The sequence below is a fragment of the Scyliorhinus torazame genome, chromosome 14, assembly GCF_047496885.1.
Source record: "Scyliorhinus torazame isolate Kashiwa2021f chromosome 14, sScyTor2.1, whole genome shotgun sequence".
Lineage (NCBI taxonomy): Eukaryota > Metazoa > Chordata > Chondrichthyes > Carcharhiniformes > Scyliorhinidae > Scyliorhinus > Scyliorhinus torazame.
Window position 1 is genome coordinate 222,045,283 of NC_092720.1, and position 17,446 is coordinate 222,062,728.

The following is a 17,446-nucleotide window of genomic DNA, read 5'->3' on the forward strand; positions in this document are numbered from 1 at the left end:
CGCCTTGATCCACTGCAATTCGCATACCGCTGCAACCGGTCCACATCAGACACCATTTCCCTGGCCCCACACTCATCCCTAGAGCATCTCGAAAACAAGGACTCCTACATTAGACTCCTATTTATTGACTACAGCTCTGCCTTCAACACCATAATCCCAGCCAAGCTCATATCAAAGCTCCGAAACCTAGGACTTGGCTCCCCACTCTGCAACTGGATCCTCGATTTTCTGACCAACAGACCACAATCAGTAAGAATGAACAACAACACCTCCTCCACAATAGTCCTCAACACCGGCGCCCCGCAAGGCTGCGTACTTAGCCCCCTACTCTACTCCCTGTACACACACGACTGCGTGGCAAAACTTGGTTCCAACTCCATCTACAAGTTTGCTGACGATACGACCATAGTGGGCCGGATCTCGAATAACGATGAGTCCGAATACAGGAGGGAGATAGAGAACCTAGTGGAGTGGTGTAGCGACAACAATCTCTCCCTCAATGCCAGCAAAACTAAAGAGCTGGTAATTGACTTCAGGAAGCAAAGTACTGTACACACCCCTGTCAGCATCAACGGAGCCGAGGTGGAGATGGTTAGCAGTTTCAAATCCCTAGGGGTGCACATCTCCAAAAATCTGTCCTGGTCCACCCACGTCGACGCTACCACCAAGAAAGCACAACAGTGCCTATACTTCCTCAGGCAACTAAGGAAATTCGGCATGTCCACATTAACCCTTACCAACTTTTACAGATGCACCATAGAAAGCATCCCATCAGGCTGCATCACAGCCTGGTATGGCAACTGCTCGGCCCAGGACCGCAAGAAACTTCAGAGAGTCGTGAACACCGCCCAGTCCATCACACGAACCTGCCTCCCATCCATTGACTCCATCTACACCTCCCGCTGCCTTGGGAAAGCGGGCAGCATAATCAAAGATCCCTCCCACCCGGCTTACTCACTCTTCCAACTTCTTCCATTGGGCAGGAGATACAGAAGTCTGAGAACACGCACGAACAGACTCAAAAACAGCTTCTTCCCCACTGTCACCAGACTCCTAAATGACCCTCTTATGGACTGATTTCATTAACACTACACCCTGTGTGCTTCATCCGATGCCAGTGCTTATGTAGTTACATTGTATATGTTGTGTTGCCCTATTATGTATTTTCTTTTCTTCTCATGTACTTAATGATCTGTTGAGCTGATCGCAGAAAAATACTTTTCACTGTACCTCGGTACACGTGACAATAAACAAATCCAATCCAAAAGAGAAAATGCCGGAAATCTCAGCAGGTCTGGCAGCTTCATGAGGGAGAGAAAAAGAGCTAACGTTTTGAGTCCAGATGACCTTTGTCAAAGCTAAAAGGCATAGAAAGTGGGAGATATTTATACTGTGAGGCAAGGGAATGAAAGATGAGTCACAGCAACAGAAACCAAGGGAACAGAGTGCTAATGGCAGTCCCCGGAGAGAACAAAAGGTGTGAAAGGCCAAACAGCAGAGAAACTAACATCAGAGGGTAAACTGTGACAGATGTAGATGTGGGAGGAGGGGGGCCATGTTTCTGCTCCCAAAATGCTTTATTTCACATTTCTCGGCATTGAAATTCATCCGCCAGGTGTCTACCCATTTGGCCAACTTGTCAATGTCCCTCTGAAGTCGCTCAACATCATCCTCACAATTCACTACTCACCCTAGCTTAGTGTCACCTGCAAATTTAGAGATTGTGTCCTCAACACCCATCTCTAAATTGTTTATATATATCACAAAAAAATCATGTACATACAGTGATGGTGTTTCATTGTTTTGACTCCACACATCCCATTGTAGGCTATTTTGTTTTTTATTAAACATTGAGCAGTCATGTTTAAATCCCAATCATACAAGGCGTGGGGTCCACGCATGGAAGAGGCTGCTTTCACTGAGCAGGACGGAACACCTATTGCCCACCCAAAGACTTGTAATGGGTGCCAAGGACCTCTATCATATAATGAACACGAAAAAGGACTGGCCATCTTATGAACTAAAACCTGCGCCTCTATTTCACCCTTTGATAAATTAGCCCAGGTGGAATACTAGCCAAAACATCAATAATTCAGACATTGCGGACTGCGTCCAGCGCCATTGCACTGGGCTGGGATCCATGTCCCTGGCCAGTGGGGCTTCTCCGAAAGACTTTTGAAGTCAGGTTTCTGAACAAACGTAATTGTTTCCATGGATTGTAAACTTGTTTTCTTCAGGACAATAATTCGTGGCAACCAACAGTCTGAATAAATGTTATGAAAACCATTCTCTGTGCCTGCGACCATGTCACAATTCCCGTCCCTCCTGAATTTCCTCAATCTCCCCTCAATATTGCACCAACGATGTGTCAGAGTACAAGAAGGAGATAGACTACCTAGTGGAGTGGTGTAACGACAACAATCTCCCCCTCAGTGCCAGCAAAACTAAAGAGCTGGTCGTCAAATTCAGGAAGCAAAGTACTGTACACACCCCTGTCAGCAACAACGGGGCCGAGGTGGAGATGGTTGACAGCTTCAAATTCCCAGATTCCAAAAATCTGTCCTGGTCCACCCACGTTGATGCTACCACCAAGAAAGCACAACAGCGCCTATACTTCCTCAGGAAACTAAGGAAATTCGGCATGTCCACATTGACTCTTACCAATTTTTACAGATGCACCATAGAAAGCATCCTATCGGGCTGCACCACAGCCTGGTATGGCAACTGCTCGGCCCAGGACCGTAAGAAACTTCAGAGAGTCGTGAACACCGCCCAGTCCATCACACGAACCTGCCTCCCATCCATTGACTCCATCTACACCTCCTGCTGCCTGGGGAAAGCGGGCAGCATAATCAAAGATCCCTCCCACCCGGCTTACTCACTCTTCCAACTTCTTCGATCGGGCAGGAGATACAGAAGTCTGAGAACACGCCGAACTGACTCAGCTTCTTCCCCACTGTCACCAGACTCCTAAATGACCCTCTTATGGACTGACCTGATTAACACTACACCCTGTATGCTTCATCCGATGCCAGTGTTTATGTAGTTACATTGTGTACCTTGTGTTGCCCTATTATGTATTTTCTTTTATGTACTAAATGATCTGCTTGAGCTGCTCGCAGAAAAATACTTTTAACCGTACCTCGGTACACGTGACAATGAACAAACCCAATCATGCTCCTGCAACACCTTGTCTACTGTTCAGCTCAGTGTGGCACCGCTCTTCATTATTCTAGTCTTAACCACGAATATAAACACTGCTCCTTTACAACTTGGTCCCTTTCCAACCTTTCACTTTCACCTCCCACGTCGCCAAAGGATTCATCGTCCTTTTAAAAATTCATTTGTGGGATGCGGGGCTCACTGACTCGACCAATATTTATTGCCCATCCCTAATTGCCCCTTGACAAGGTGGTGCTGAGCTGCCGTCTTGAAGCCGCTGCAGTCCCTGAGGTGTAGGTACACCCACCGTGCTGTTAGGGAGGGAGCTCCAGGATTTGGCGACACTGAAGGAACGGCCGATATATTTCCCAGTCGGAATGGGGAGTGACTTGGAGAGGAAACTCCAGGTGGGGGTGATCCCAGGTATCTGCTGCTCTTGTCCTTCTAGATGGTGGTGGCCGTAGGTTTGGAAGGTGCTGCCTGAGGAACCTCGGTGAGTTGCTGCAGTGAATAGCGAGGCTAGGAATAGGGAGAGAGTGCAGCTGAACACGTGGCTGCAGGAATGGTGTAGGAGGGAGGGCTTCAGGTATTTGGGTTATTGGAGCGCATTCTGGGGAAGGTGGGACCTGTACAAGCAGGACGGGTTGCATCTGAACCAGAGGGGCACCAATATCCTGGGAGGGAGGTTTTCTAGTATTCTTCGGGAGGGTTTAAACTAATTTGGCTGGGGAATGGGAACCGGATTTGTAGTCCAGCAACTAAGGTAGCCGATATTCAGGACGCCAAAGCATGTAATGAGGCAGTGGGGAAGGGAACACTGACAAAGGAGAGTACTTGCAGGCACGGAGATGGGTTGAAGTGTGTATACTTCAACGCAAGAAGCATCAGGAATAAGGTGGGTGAACTTAAGGCATGGATCGGTACTTGGGACTACGATGTGGTGGCCATCACGGAAACCTGGGTAGAAGAGGGGCAGAAATGGTTATTGATGTTTCAATAAGATTAGGGAGGGTGGTAAAAGAGGTGGCGGGGGGCTGGCATTGTTAATTAGAGATAGTATAACAGCTGCAGAAAGGCAGTTCGAGGAGTATCAGCCTCCTGAGGTAGTATGGGTTGAAGTCAGAAATAGGAAAGGAGCAGTCACCTTGTTAGGAGTTTTCTATAGGCCCCCCAATAGTAGCAGAGATGTGGAGGAACAGATTGGGAAACAGATTTTGGAAAGGTGCACAGGGTAGTAGTCATGGGTGACTTTAACTTCTCAAACATTGAGTGGAAACTCTTTAGATCAAATAGTTTGTATGGGGTGGTGTTTGTGCAGTGTGTCCAGGAAGCTTTTCTAACACAGTATGTAGATTGTCCGACCAGAGGAGGGGCAATATTGGATTTAGTACTTGGTAATGAACCAGGGCAAGTGATAGATTTGTTAGTGGGGGAGCATTTTGGAGATAGTGACCACAATTCTGTGACTTTCACTTTAGTAATGGAGAGGGATAGGTGCGTACAACAGGGCAAGGTTTACAATTGGGGGAAGGGTAAATACGATGTTGTCAGACAAGAATTGAAGTGCATAAGTTGGGAACATAGGCTGGCAGGGAAGGACACAAATGAAATGTGGAACTTGTTCAAGGAACAGGTACTACGTGTCCTTGATATGTATGTCCCTGTCAGGCAGGGAAGAGATGGTCGAGTGAGGGAACCATGGTTGACAAGAGAGGTTGAATGTCTTGTTAAGAGGAAAAAGGAGACTTATGTAAGGCTGAGGAAACAAGGTTCAGACAGGGCATTGGAGGGATACAAGATTGCCAGGAGGGAACTGAAGAAAGGGATTAGGAGAGCTCAGAGAGGGCATGAACAATCTTTGGCGGGTAGGATCAAGGAAAACCCCAAGGCCTTTTACACATATGTGAGAAATATGAGAATGACTAGAGCGAGGGTAGGTCCGATCAAGGACAGGAGCGGGAGATTGTGTATTGAGTCTGAAGAGATAGGAGAGGTCTTGAACGAGTACTTTTCTTCTGTATTTACAAATGAGAGGGGCCATATTGTTGGAGAGGACAGTGTGAAACAGACTGGTAAGCTCGAGGAAATACTTGTTAGGAAGGAAGATGTGTTGGGCATTTTGAAAAACTTGAGGATAAACAAGTCCCCCGGGCCTGACGGGATATATCCAAGGATTCTATAGGAAGCAAGAGATGAAATTGCAGAGCCGTTGGCAATTATCTTTTCGTCCTCACTGTCAACAGGGGTGGTACCAGGGGATTGGAGAGTGGCGAATGTCGTGCCCCTGTTCAAAAAAGGGACTAGGGATAACCCTGGGAATTACAGGCCAGTTAGTCTTACTTCGGTGGTAGGCAAAGTCATGGAAAGGGTACTGAAGGATAGGATTTCTGAGCATCTGGAAAGACACTGCTTGATTAAGGATAGTCAGCACGGATTTGTGAGGGGTAGGTCTTGCCTTACAAGTCTTATTGAATTCTTTGAGGAGGTGACCAAGCATGTGGATGAAGGTAAAGCAGTGGATGTAGTGTACATGGATTTTAGTAAGGCATTTGATAAGGTTCCCCATGGTCGGCTTCTGCAGAAAGTAAGGAGGCATGGGATAGTGGGAAATTTGGCCAGTTGGATAACAAACTGGCTAACCGATAGAAGTCAGAATGCATGTGTAACTAAAAGGGGTATAAGGTAAAACTGATAGATTTTATTTGCGTTAAAACTGTCGGAAGTCTGTATTTTCAGAAATTAGCGAAAGTCGTACCCGTATCTACAACACCGCCTTAGCCCCTGTTCCAAATTTAAAAGAAGCAGTCGGATAGGAAAGATGGCCATGCAGGCAATGCAGCGCCTCATGAACCCTGAGGAATTTGTGGTCGCAGCGACCAGCAACAGTAGAGTGGGACAGTGTCCCATTTGGGAGGAGGAAATCCGGAAATACCTCAAGGGCAAAGGATGGCCCCTGTGGAATGATTTCTGCGATATTGAGGAATCAGGTCCCGGAAGTATAGGGCATACTTGGTGGGAGAACCTGAGCGAGATACACAAAAAGAGCTTGGGAAAAGCTCGCAAGCCGATGGCAATCGTGTCCTGTTTGGCACAATTGCGAGGCACAGAGGAGGTCGTCAAGGCGTTCCGCAAAGAAGTTGAGGGCATACATCAGATGAGCAAAGTCGATGTAAGCGAAGTTGAGAAAGAGAATTTAGAATTAAGGAGGAAATTGGCAGCAAAGGATGAAGAGGTGGCTGACGCCAAACGGGCTCACCAGCCTTGTCTGGCCCATTTAAGCAGTTTCCAGTCGCAATATGAAAAGGCCTATCAGGACACGCAACGTGCAGTCCTGGTAAGAAAAGAGACAAAAAAACAGGTAGAGACGCTACAGAAACAGTGTAGCGATCTCAAGGCAGCATTAAGAGCACTCCATGCTGCCACCACAGAACAGAGACAGAGCACCATAGATCACGCAAAGTGCCGGAAGCAGATTGCAGAGCTGCAATCACTGCTTTCTGTTCAGAAAGGTTTTCAGGAAACCTTTGCAGATAAGTTAGACCAGGAAGACGGCCCTGATTGGGAAGAGTTACAAGAAACAGCGCAGAGATATGTTAAGGGAACATGTGTGCAGGGAAAGACCCAAAAGAGAAAAGCACCCCAACCCCCCACACAGCAGATAGTTCACGCTCTGATGAACCCTGTAACCACCCTCCGCACAGCCACACCGGACGATGCAGAATATCTATATTTCGCCCTCTTAACAGTGACCCAATTAGGGGGCGCGTGCGAGAAGATCTCACCGTTCCTCCCCAGCTCAGACCCCCACCATTTCTTTGCCACAGTTAGACGTCGGGTGCACATGTACGTCCTGGACGAGAGAGAGCATGTAAAGCTCATGGTTTTAAGTTTAGGTCCGTCGGTAGCAGCAGCCCTTCCCGACCCACAGAATGTAGGAGGCACCCTTGTAGAAATGCATACCGCGATCCTGGATGCGACCGGGTATAACTGGGGTGACCCCGTAGATGGCCTCAATAAATGTAGGCAGAAGAAATCTGAGCACCCCACAGCGTTCGCTGGACGCCTGTGGATTCACTTCGCAGCAGTCTTCGGAGACGTAGACCGTGCCCATTTGTCCCCAGACAACATGGCCAAATGGACCCACTCCCTTATCCCCCATGCCACAGATGCAGGACAAAAAGCCTGCACTAGTTATGATCCCTCAGAAGATGCCCAGAACGAGAAGTGGGTGGTGAAAAGATTGTCCCGCGTTTGGGAGCAATCTGTTCAGAGTAAACCCACAGCTAAAAACACCGAAGAAAAGCAGGCCGCCGCAGACATGCAGGCAGTAAAAGCAACACCTCACAACCCCGCCTGGGTAAATGAGGGAAAGAACAGCCCCCCACACAAGTCACAAGAATGTTACAACTGCGGACAGTTGGGACATTTCGCAAAAGAGTGCAATGCCCCTAAAAAGCCACAGAGAGCCCAACAGACAGGCACTCTGATTAATAAAAAGACAGAGCCCATCCATAGCGTTAACGCCCGTTCGGATCAGACGGACTTGACCGGAACGGACTGACGGTGTACCGGCTCGCCCAGTTGGGTCTACAACACCCTTTGGGATAGGTCAGGACGACCCGTAGTTGCAGTGAAAATTCGGGGACAGCCCATCGAATTTCTTTGGGACACAGGAGGGTCCCGCACCACCATAAATTCCTCCATGTTTCAAAATGACACGTGGCCCACTACAGCCAGTATCACCCTCAGCGGCTTTACAGGCCACTCACAGCAGGGACACATCACAGCCCCTGTACCCATTCAAATCGGAACCATCACCATCAAACACCCCGTGGTTTTAGTAGACCTACCCCACACAGCAGAACACATTCTGGGAATTGACTTCATGAATTCCCACCACCTTTCATTCGATCCAGTCAACCAGTGTGTCTGGAAGATGGCGAAATCCGCTAGAGCCCCCGCAACGCTCAACATAGGCGAATATGTGAACAAAATTAGCGACGTAGGTGAATTTTGGTTCAACCCGACCACGCTTAGCACGGACAAGCAGGTTAGGGCAGTTCTGCAAAAGAACAGGGCAGCATTCGCGACCCACAAGCACGACTGTGGACGGATGACTGGCTCCGTACAAGTAACAGGACCTGACCCTAGACTCCAGAAACAGTACGGATTTCCCCAAGAGGCAGAGGGAGAAATCCTAAAAGTTATAGAAAGCTTATTAGAGTAGGGCGTACTTAGATCAGCAGCCTCCACTAATAATGCCCCGATTTGGCCAGTGAGAAAGCCCAATGGATCATAACGACTGACCATTGATTATCGGGAGCTCAACAAAGTCACCCCCGCAGCAGCCCCCACCGTGGCAACAAGTCCCGAGACCATGCTCAAGCAGGGACTCAATTCCCGCTACTTCACGGTTTTGGACATCAGTAATGGATTCTGGTCCATTCCATCGGCAAAGGCGTGCCAGTACAAATTTGCCTTCACCTTTAAAGCACAGCAGTACACGTGGACATGCCTGCCACAAGGATTCCACAACTCCCCCTCCATTTTCCACCGACAGCTGGCAAATGGATTAGCGAAATTCTCTCGCCCCGAATGTCTGGTACAGTATGTAGACGACCTACTACTGCAGAGAGACACCAAGGAAGAGCACATTGAGCTTCTGTCCGAACTCCTGGAACCATTGCATTCAATTGGTTGTAAAGTCAACCCCAAAAAGGCCCAGATTTTGGAAGGAAAAGTGGTATATTTGGGAACAATTATCACGCATGGTAAATGCGAGATCGAGCATAAAAGGATTGACTCGATCGCTAAATTGCCCCTTCCCCAGAACGTTTCAGCCCTCTGGTCATTTTTAGGACTGGTTGGCTACTGCCGAAACCACATTGACTGTTTCGCCAGCAAGGCAGCGCCCCTCTCAGACCTCCTCAAGAAAGGAACCCCCTGGGAATGGCTTCCGCAGCATACGGATGCTGTGGACTCTTTAAAACAGGCGCTCATAGCCGCCCCCGCACTACAAGTTCCAGACCCGCTTTCCCCTTACGCCATAGAGGTAGCGACCACAGACCGCACCCTTTCAGCCGCACTCCTCCAGTTAAGGCCCGTAGCTTATGCCTCCCGACTTTTAGATGCTGTGGAGCAGGGATTTTCAGTCTGTGAGGGGCACCTGCTCGCAGTTTTCTGGGCAGTCCAGTACTTTTCATATATTACTGGACTGAACCCCATCACAATTCTGACCAAACACACCCCCACCCAACTTTTACTGGACGGACGACTCAAGGACGGTACAGTAAGCCAACTCAGAGCAGCCAGATGGACCCTTCTCTTGCAGGGACGGGATATCACAGTAAAAAGGACAAAGACACACACCTACGTAGCCGACAATTTACAGTACCCCGGAACCCCCCATGAATGTGAGATTATCTCTCCACATCACAACACAGGCCCCTTTATCGCTAAAACACCCCCCAGAAAGATAGGAAATTCATCTCAGAGCCCCCCGCACACGGACACGTGTGAGCCCATTAAGATTTATGTGGATGGATCTTCCACAGTCTTAGATGGGAAGCGCATAACAGGTTGCGGGATTTATGTTGAGGACGCGCAGGGACACGCCCTTGAGGAAATATCGTTAAAACTACCAGGACACTTAGGCGCGCAGGCAGCAGAGCTTGCGGCCATTGCATACATAGTTGAACACCCAGATTCCTTCCCCAGCCCAGCAGACATATACTCGGACAGCCTCTATGTCTGTAACAGCCTCACCGAATTTCTGCCCCTCTGGGAAACAAGAGGATTTGTTTCCGCAGGTGGGAAACCCATCCCCTCAGCCCCATTACTCCGCAATATTTCAGAAAAAGCCCAGAACAGGACTTTTGGGATCATAAAAGTCCGCAGTCACCATCGTTCCTCCCCCCCTGGAAATGTAAAAGCCGACGCACTGGCTAAGGCAGGATCCAGGGATGGGTACTTTTGGAAACCCCCCGAAAGCGCCCCAGTGAGTGCAGTTCAGACCACACAGACTAGAATCGAGGATCTAGTAGAGGCCCAGAAGCAGGACAGCAATCTCTCGGAGATTGTAAAATGAAAGTATCCCACCTCCTACGAGAGGTTTAAAAATACACTGACCACACATGACGGTGTGGTGTTAAAGGACACCCTTTATGTGGTTCCTGAACAGGACAGGAACCAATTGATTTGTTTGTTCCATGACGGTCATGGACATCAGGTAATTGATCCCACTACAGCCCATCTCAAACAGCTTTGTTGGTGGCTGAATTTGAAGGAAGATGTAAGCCCTTACATAGAAAATTGTCTTATCCCCCGGGAAATGCCTTTAGATATATGCAGGTGAGGGCTTTTGTGAGGCGACAGGTGAGGGAATTCCCGTTGCTCCCGGCACAAGAAGTTCAAGATAGGGTGATCTCGGGTGTATGGGTCGGGGAGGGCAAGGTGTCGGAAATACACCAGGAGTTGAAAGAAGAGGGGGAAGCGCTGGTAGAAGAGTTGAAGGGTAAATGGGAGGAGGAGCTGGGGGAGGAGATCGAGGAAGGTCTGTGGGCTGATGCCCTAGGTAGGGTTAATTCCTCCTCCTCGTGTGCCAGGCTCAGCCTGATACAATTTAAGGTGGTCCACAGAGCGCACTTGACGGGGGCGAGGTTGAGTAGGTTCTTTGGGGTAGAGGACAGATGTGGAAGGTGCTCAGGGAACCCGGCGAACCATGTCCACATGTTCTGGACATGTCCGGCACTGGAGGGGTTCTGGAGAGGAGTGGCGGAACATATCTCAGGTGGTGAAAGTCCGGGTCAAGCCAAGCTGGGGGCTAGCAATATTTGGAGTAGTGGACGAACCGGGAGTGCAGGAGGCGAAAGAGGCCGGCATTCTGGCCTTTGCGTCCCTAGTAGCCCGGCGAAGGATCTTGCAATGTGGAAGGAGGCGAAGCCCCCCAGCCTGGAGGCCTGGATAAATGATATGGCTGGGTTCATAAAGTTGGAGAGGATTAAGTTTGCCTTGAGAGGGTCTGCGCAGGGGTTCTACAGGTGGTGGCAACCGTTCCTAGACTATCTCGCGGAGCGTTAGAGGAAGGTCGGTCAGCAGCAGCAGCAACCTTGGGGGGGGGGGGGGCGGTGGAGGGGACGTCCTGGGAGGGGGTGGGGGGAAAGGGGGGACTGCCTGGGAGGGTGGATGAGCAAGAGATATCATGAAGGGTTGGGGAAACTGGCACGTACGGGTGAGGGCCAGTGTACAAAGCTGTGTAAATATATCATTTTGCCATGTATATATCTTGCTCTGTGCGATTTCTCATTATTTTTTGTTACGGGGGGTGGGGGGGGGGTTATTGTTTGTAAGGGAGAAAAATTGTGTTAAAAAACTTTAATAAATATATTTTTTAAAAAAGAAAATTGTCTTATCTGCGGCCAGAATAATCCGGACAGATATGCCAAAAAGGCCCAACTCAGCCACACCCGACCCGTTAACGGCCCCTGGACTAACCTCCAGATTGATTTTATAGGTCCATTGCCCCCTTGCAGGTATGGCTGTAAATATGTTCTGGTGGTCATAGACACTTTTACAAAGTGGGTGGAAGCATTCCCAGCCCGCACCAACACAGCGAAAACCACCGGCAAAATCCGAACCCACCACATCTTTACAAGATGGGGACTCCCCCGCAGCATTGAATCGGACCAAGGTTCTCATTTTACGGGACGTGTCATGCAGAACGTCCTCACGATATTTGGCATGACCCAAAAATTCCACATTGCATACCACCCACAGTCGAGTGGTATCGTGGAGCGCATGAATCGGACCCTAAAATCCACCCTCAGAAAAATGGTCCAGCAGAACAGCACCACTTGGGACTCAGTCCTCCCCTTTGCGCTGATGTTTTTGCATAATACTGTTTCCACCTCCACAGGTTACACCCCACACACCCTCATGACCGGACGCCCCATGAAAGGGACAAAGTACTTGTTGGGTTTAGACCTGACCAGCCCTGAAGTTACGGCCCTCACCCATGAGAAAGCCGTTGAACAATTACTTGTAAATATAAAAACGGCTCAGGTAGCAGCCGCTGTTAAACTGGGCACTAAAAGAAAACAGAGCAAGGCCTGTTTTGATAAGGCAGTACATGCAACGGAGTATAATATAGGACAACAAGTGATGTTGTCTGTGTATAACCCCAGCACATTCCTGTCACCTAAATACTCGGGTCCATATTCTATTGCGGATAAAGTAAGCCCATCCGTTTACAAAATCAAGTACCCCAATGGTAAGACTGCGTGGTTTCATATTAGGAAGGGACTTATGCAAGGTGTCAGGAGGGCTAAAAGGGGTCACGAAAAGTCATTGGCAAATAGGGTTAAGGAAAATCCAATGCTTTTTACAAGTACATAAAAAGCAAGAGGGTAGCCAGGGAAAGGGTTGGCCCACTGAAGGACAGGCGAGGGAATCTATGTGTGGAGCCAGAGGAAATGGGCGAGGTACGAAATGAATACTTTGCATCAGTATTCACCAAAGAGAAGGAATTGGTGGATGTTGAGTCTGGAGAAGGGTGTGTAGATAGCCTGGGTCACATTGAGATCCAAAAAGACGAGGTGTTGGGCGTCTTGAAAAATATTAAGGTAGATAAGTCCCCAGGGCCTGATGGGATCTAACCCAGAATCCTGAAGGAGGCTAGAGAGGAAATTGCTGAGGCCTTGACAGAAATCTTTGGATCCTCACTGTCTTTAGGTGATGTCCCGTAGGACTGGAGAATAGCCAATGTAGTTCCTTTGTTTAAGAAGGGTAGCAAGGATAATCCAGGGAGCTGCAGGCCAGTGAGCCTTACGTCAGTGGTAGGGAAGTTACTGGAGAGAATTCTTCAAGACAGGATCTACTCCCATTTGGAAGCAAATGGCCATATTAGTGAGAGGCAGCATGGTTTTGTGAAGGGGAGGTCATGTCTCACTAACTTGATAGAGTTTTTCGAAGAGGTCACAAAGATGATTGATGCAGGTAGGGCAGTGGATGTGGTCTATATGGACTTCAGTAAGGCCTTTGACAAGGTCCCTCATGGCAGACTGGTACAAAAGGTGAAGTCACACGGGATCAGGGGTGAGCTGGCAAGGTGGATACAGAACTGGCTAGGTCATAGAAGGCAGAGAGTAGCAATGGAAGGATGCTTTTCTGATTGGAGGGCTGTGACTAGTGGTGTTCCGCAGGGATCAGTGCTGGGACCTTTGCTGTTTGTAGTATATATAAATGATTTGGAGGAAAATGTAACTGGTCTGATTAGTAAGTTTGCAGACGACACAAAGGTTGGTGGAATTGCGGATAGCGATGAGGACTGTCTGAGGATACAGCAGGATTTAGATTGTTTGGAGACTTGGGCGGCGAGATGGCAGATGGTGTTTAATCCGGACAAATGTGAGGTAATGCAGTTTGGAAGGTCTAATGCCACATAAAGACCACCATGAGGGGGAGCTGCCAAATGTGCGACCTTTCACTCCATGGCCGTCACCGGAAGTCGTTGCAATTGGATCTGACCAGGAAGGCAAAATTGTCTGAATTCCATGTACCTGCCATTAATCAAAAAGAACATCATAAGACTATAAGACATAGGAACAAAATTAGGCCCTTCGGCCCATCGCGTCTGCTCCGCCATTCAATCATGGCTGATATTTTCCTCATCCCCATTCTCCTGCCTTCTCCCCATAACCCCTGATCCCCTTATTGACCAAGAACCTATCTATCTCTGTCTTAAAGACACTCGGTGATTTGGCCTCCACAGCCTTCTGCGGCAAAGAGTTCCACAGATTCACCACCCTCTGGCTGAAGAAATTCCTCCTCATCTCTGTTTTAAAGGATCATCCCTTTAGTCTGAGATTGTGTCTTCTGGTTCTAGTTTTTCCTACAAGTGAAAACATCCTCTCCACGTCCACTCTATCCAGGCCTCGCTGTATTCTGTAAATTTCAATAAGATCCCCCCCCCCCTCCCATCCTCCTAAACTCCAATGAGTACAGACCCAGAGTCCTCAACCGCTCCTCATACGACAAGCTCTTCATTCCAGAGATTATTTTTGTGAACCTCCTCTGGATCTTTTCCAAGGCTAGCACATCCTTCCTTAGATATGGGGCCCAAAACTGCTCACAATACTCCAAATGGGGTATGATCAGAGCCTTATACAGCCTTAGGAGTACAGCCTTGATCTTATATTCTAGCCCTCATGACATGATTGCTAAATTGTATCTGCCTCCCTAACTGCTAACACGTTAACCTTAAGAAAATCTTGAACAAGGACTCCCAAGTCCCTTGGTGCTTCGGCTTTCCAAAGTCTTTTCCCATTTAGAACATACTCTATGCCTCCATTCTTCCTACCACAATGCATAACCTCACACTTTTCCACATTGTATTCCATCTGCTACTTCATTGCCCACTCTCCCAGCCTGCCAAGTCCTTCTGCAGCCCGCCTGCTTCCTCAATACTACCTGTCTCTCTGCAGATCTTTGTCTCATCTGCAAACTTAGCAACAGAGCCTTCAGTTCATTCCTCCAGATCATTAATGTATATTGTGAAAAGTTGTGGTCCCAGCACAGACCCCTGAGGTACACCACTAGTCACCGGCTGCCATCCTGAAAAAGACCCCTTTATCCCCACTCTCTGCCTTCTGCCAGTCTGCCAATCCTCTATCCCTGCCAGGATCTTACCCTTAACACCATGGGCTCTTAACTTATTTAACAGTCTCCTAGAAGGCACCTTGTCAAAGGTGTTCTTTAAATCTAAATAAATCATGTCCCCTGGTTCTCGTTTGTCTAACTTCTTTGTTACTTCCTCAAAGAACTCTAACAGATTTGTCATACACGACCTCCCCTTGACGAAGCCGTGCTGACTCAATCCTATTTTATCATGCACTTCCAAGTACTCCGTGATCTCATCTTTAATAATGGACTCTAAAATCTTACCAATGACCGAAGTCAGGCTAACTGGCCTGTAATTTCCCTGTCTTCTGCCTCCCTCCCTTCTTAAACAGGGCTGTTACATTATCCATTTTCCAGTCCTCTGGGACCCTCCCTGCCTCCAGTAATTCCTGAAAGGTCATCACTAATGCCTCCACAATCTCCCCAGCTATCTCTTTTAGAACACCAGGGTATAGTCCATCCGGTCCAGGTGATGTATCCACCTTCAAACCTTTCAGTTTCCCTAGCACCTTCCCCTCAGTAATGGCCACTGCACTCACCTCTGCCCCCTGGTTCTCCTGGAGCTCTGGCATTCCACTGGCATCTTCCACCGTGAAGACTGATGCAAAGTAACTATTCAGTTCCTCTGCCATTTCCTTGTTCCCTCTTACTACTTCTCCAGACTCATTTTCCAGTGGTTCAATATCTATTTTTGCCTCTCTCTTACCTTTTATATATTGAAAAAAACTCTTGCTGTCTACTTTTATATTACTAGCTAGCTTACACTCATATTTCATCTTCTCCCCCCTTATTGCTTTTTTAGTTGTCCAGTTTGCTTTTAAAGGCTTCCCAATCCTCTAGCTTCCCACTAATCCTCGCCACCTTGTATGCTTTTCTTTTTACTTTTATGCTGTCCCTGACTTCCCTCGTCAGCCATGGATGCCTCGTCCTTCCCTTGCTTGTTTCCTCCTCCTTGGGATGAATTTCTGTTGTGCCTCCTGAATAACCCCCCAAAACTCCTGCCACTGCTGTTCCACTGTCTTCTCTGCTAGGCTACCCTTCCAATCAACTCTGGCCAACTCCTCCCTCATGTCTTTGTAGTTACCTTTATTCAATTGTAAAATCGTTACATCTGATTCCAACTTCTCCCTCTCAAACTTCAGGGTGAATTTTTATCATATCATAGATTATCATAGAATTTACAGTGCAGAAGGAGGCCACCCGGCCCATCGGGTCTGCACCGGCTCTTGGAAAGAGCACCCTACCCAAGGTCAACACCTCCACCCTATCCCCACAACCCAGCAACCCCACCCAACACAAAGGGCAATTTTGGACACTAAGGGCAATTTATCATGGCCAATCCACCTGCACATCTTTGGACTGTGGGAGGAAACCGGAGCTCCTGGAGGAAACCCACGCGCACACGGGGAGGACTTGCAGACTCCGCACAAACAGTGACCCAAGCCAGAATCGAACCAGGGACCCTGGAGCTTTGAAGCAATTGTGCTATCCACAATGTTACCGTGCTGCCCCTGCTCCCTTGTGGTCACTGCTCCCTAAGGGTTCCCTAATCAAGTCTGCCTCATTACACATCACCAAATCCAGAATAGCCTGTTCCCTTGTAGGCTCTGTCACAAGATGCTCCAAAAAGCCACCTCTTAGACATTCCACAAATTCCTTTTCTTGGGATCCACTACCAGCCTGATTTTCCCAGTCCACCTGCATATTGAAGTCCCCCATGATTATTGTAATATTGCCTTTTTTACATACCTTTTCTATCTCCTGATTTATTTTCTGCCCCACATCCTGACTACTGCTAGGGGGCCTGTACATAACTCTCATCAGGGTCTTTTTACCTTTGCGATTCCTCAACTCTACCCACAGAGATTCTATGCCTTCTGATCCTATATCGCTTCTTGCTATCGATTGAATTTCATTCCTTACTAACAATGCAAGTCTGTCCCCTTTGCCCATCTGCCTGTCCTTTCGATAGGACACATATCCTTGGATATTTAGATCCCAGCGCTGATCCCTTTGCAGCCACGTCTCTGTGATGCCCACAACATCGTACCCGCCAATTTCAAGGTGCACAACAAGCTCATTTACCTTGTTTCATATACTGTGTGCATTTAGATACAACACCCTCAGTCCTTCATTGACCACCCCCTTCTCATATTTGTCCCTTTTTTTGCTCTGCCTGATGTTAGATTCCTGCCACCTTCTGTACTCTCTGTTCTATTAGTGCCAATTAGCTCCTGGCTCAAGTAGTAATCCAGAGGTTATTACCTTTTTGGTTCTGATTTTTCATTTTGCTCCAACTATTCATACTCCCTTAGTAGAACCTCTGTCCTTGTTCCATCTATGTAGTTGGTACCTACGTAGACCACGCTAACTGGATCTTTACCCCCCCCCCCCCCATGTTCCTCTGCAGCCCAGCTGAGATATCCCCAACCCTAGCACCAGGCAGGCAACACAACCTTCGGGATTCTCAATCCTGGTCACAGAGAACAGTGTCCTTTTGATAGGACGCATTTCCTTGGATATTTAGATCCCAACCCTGATCCCCTTGCAGCCCCTAACTATACTGTCCCCAATTATGACACCATTTCTGTTTTCTCCCCCAACCTGA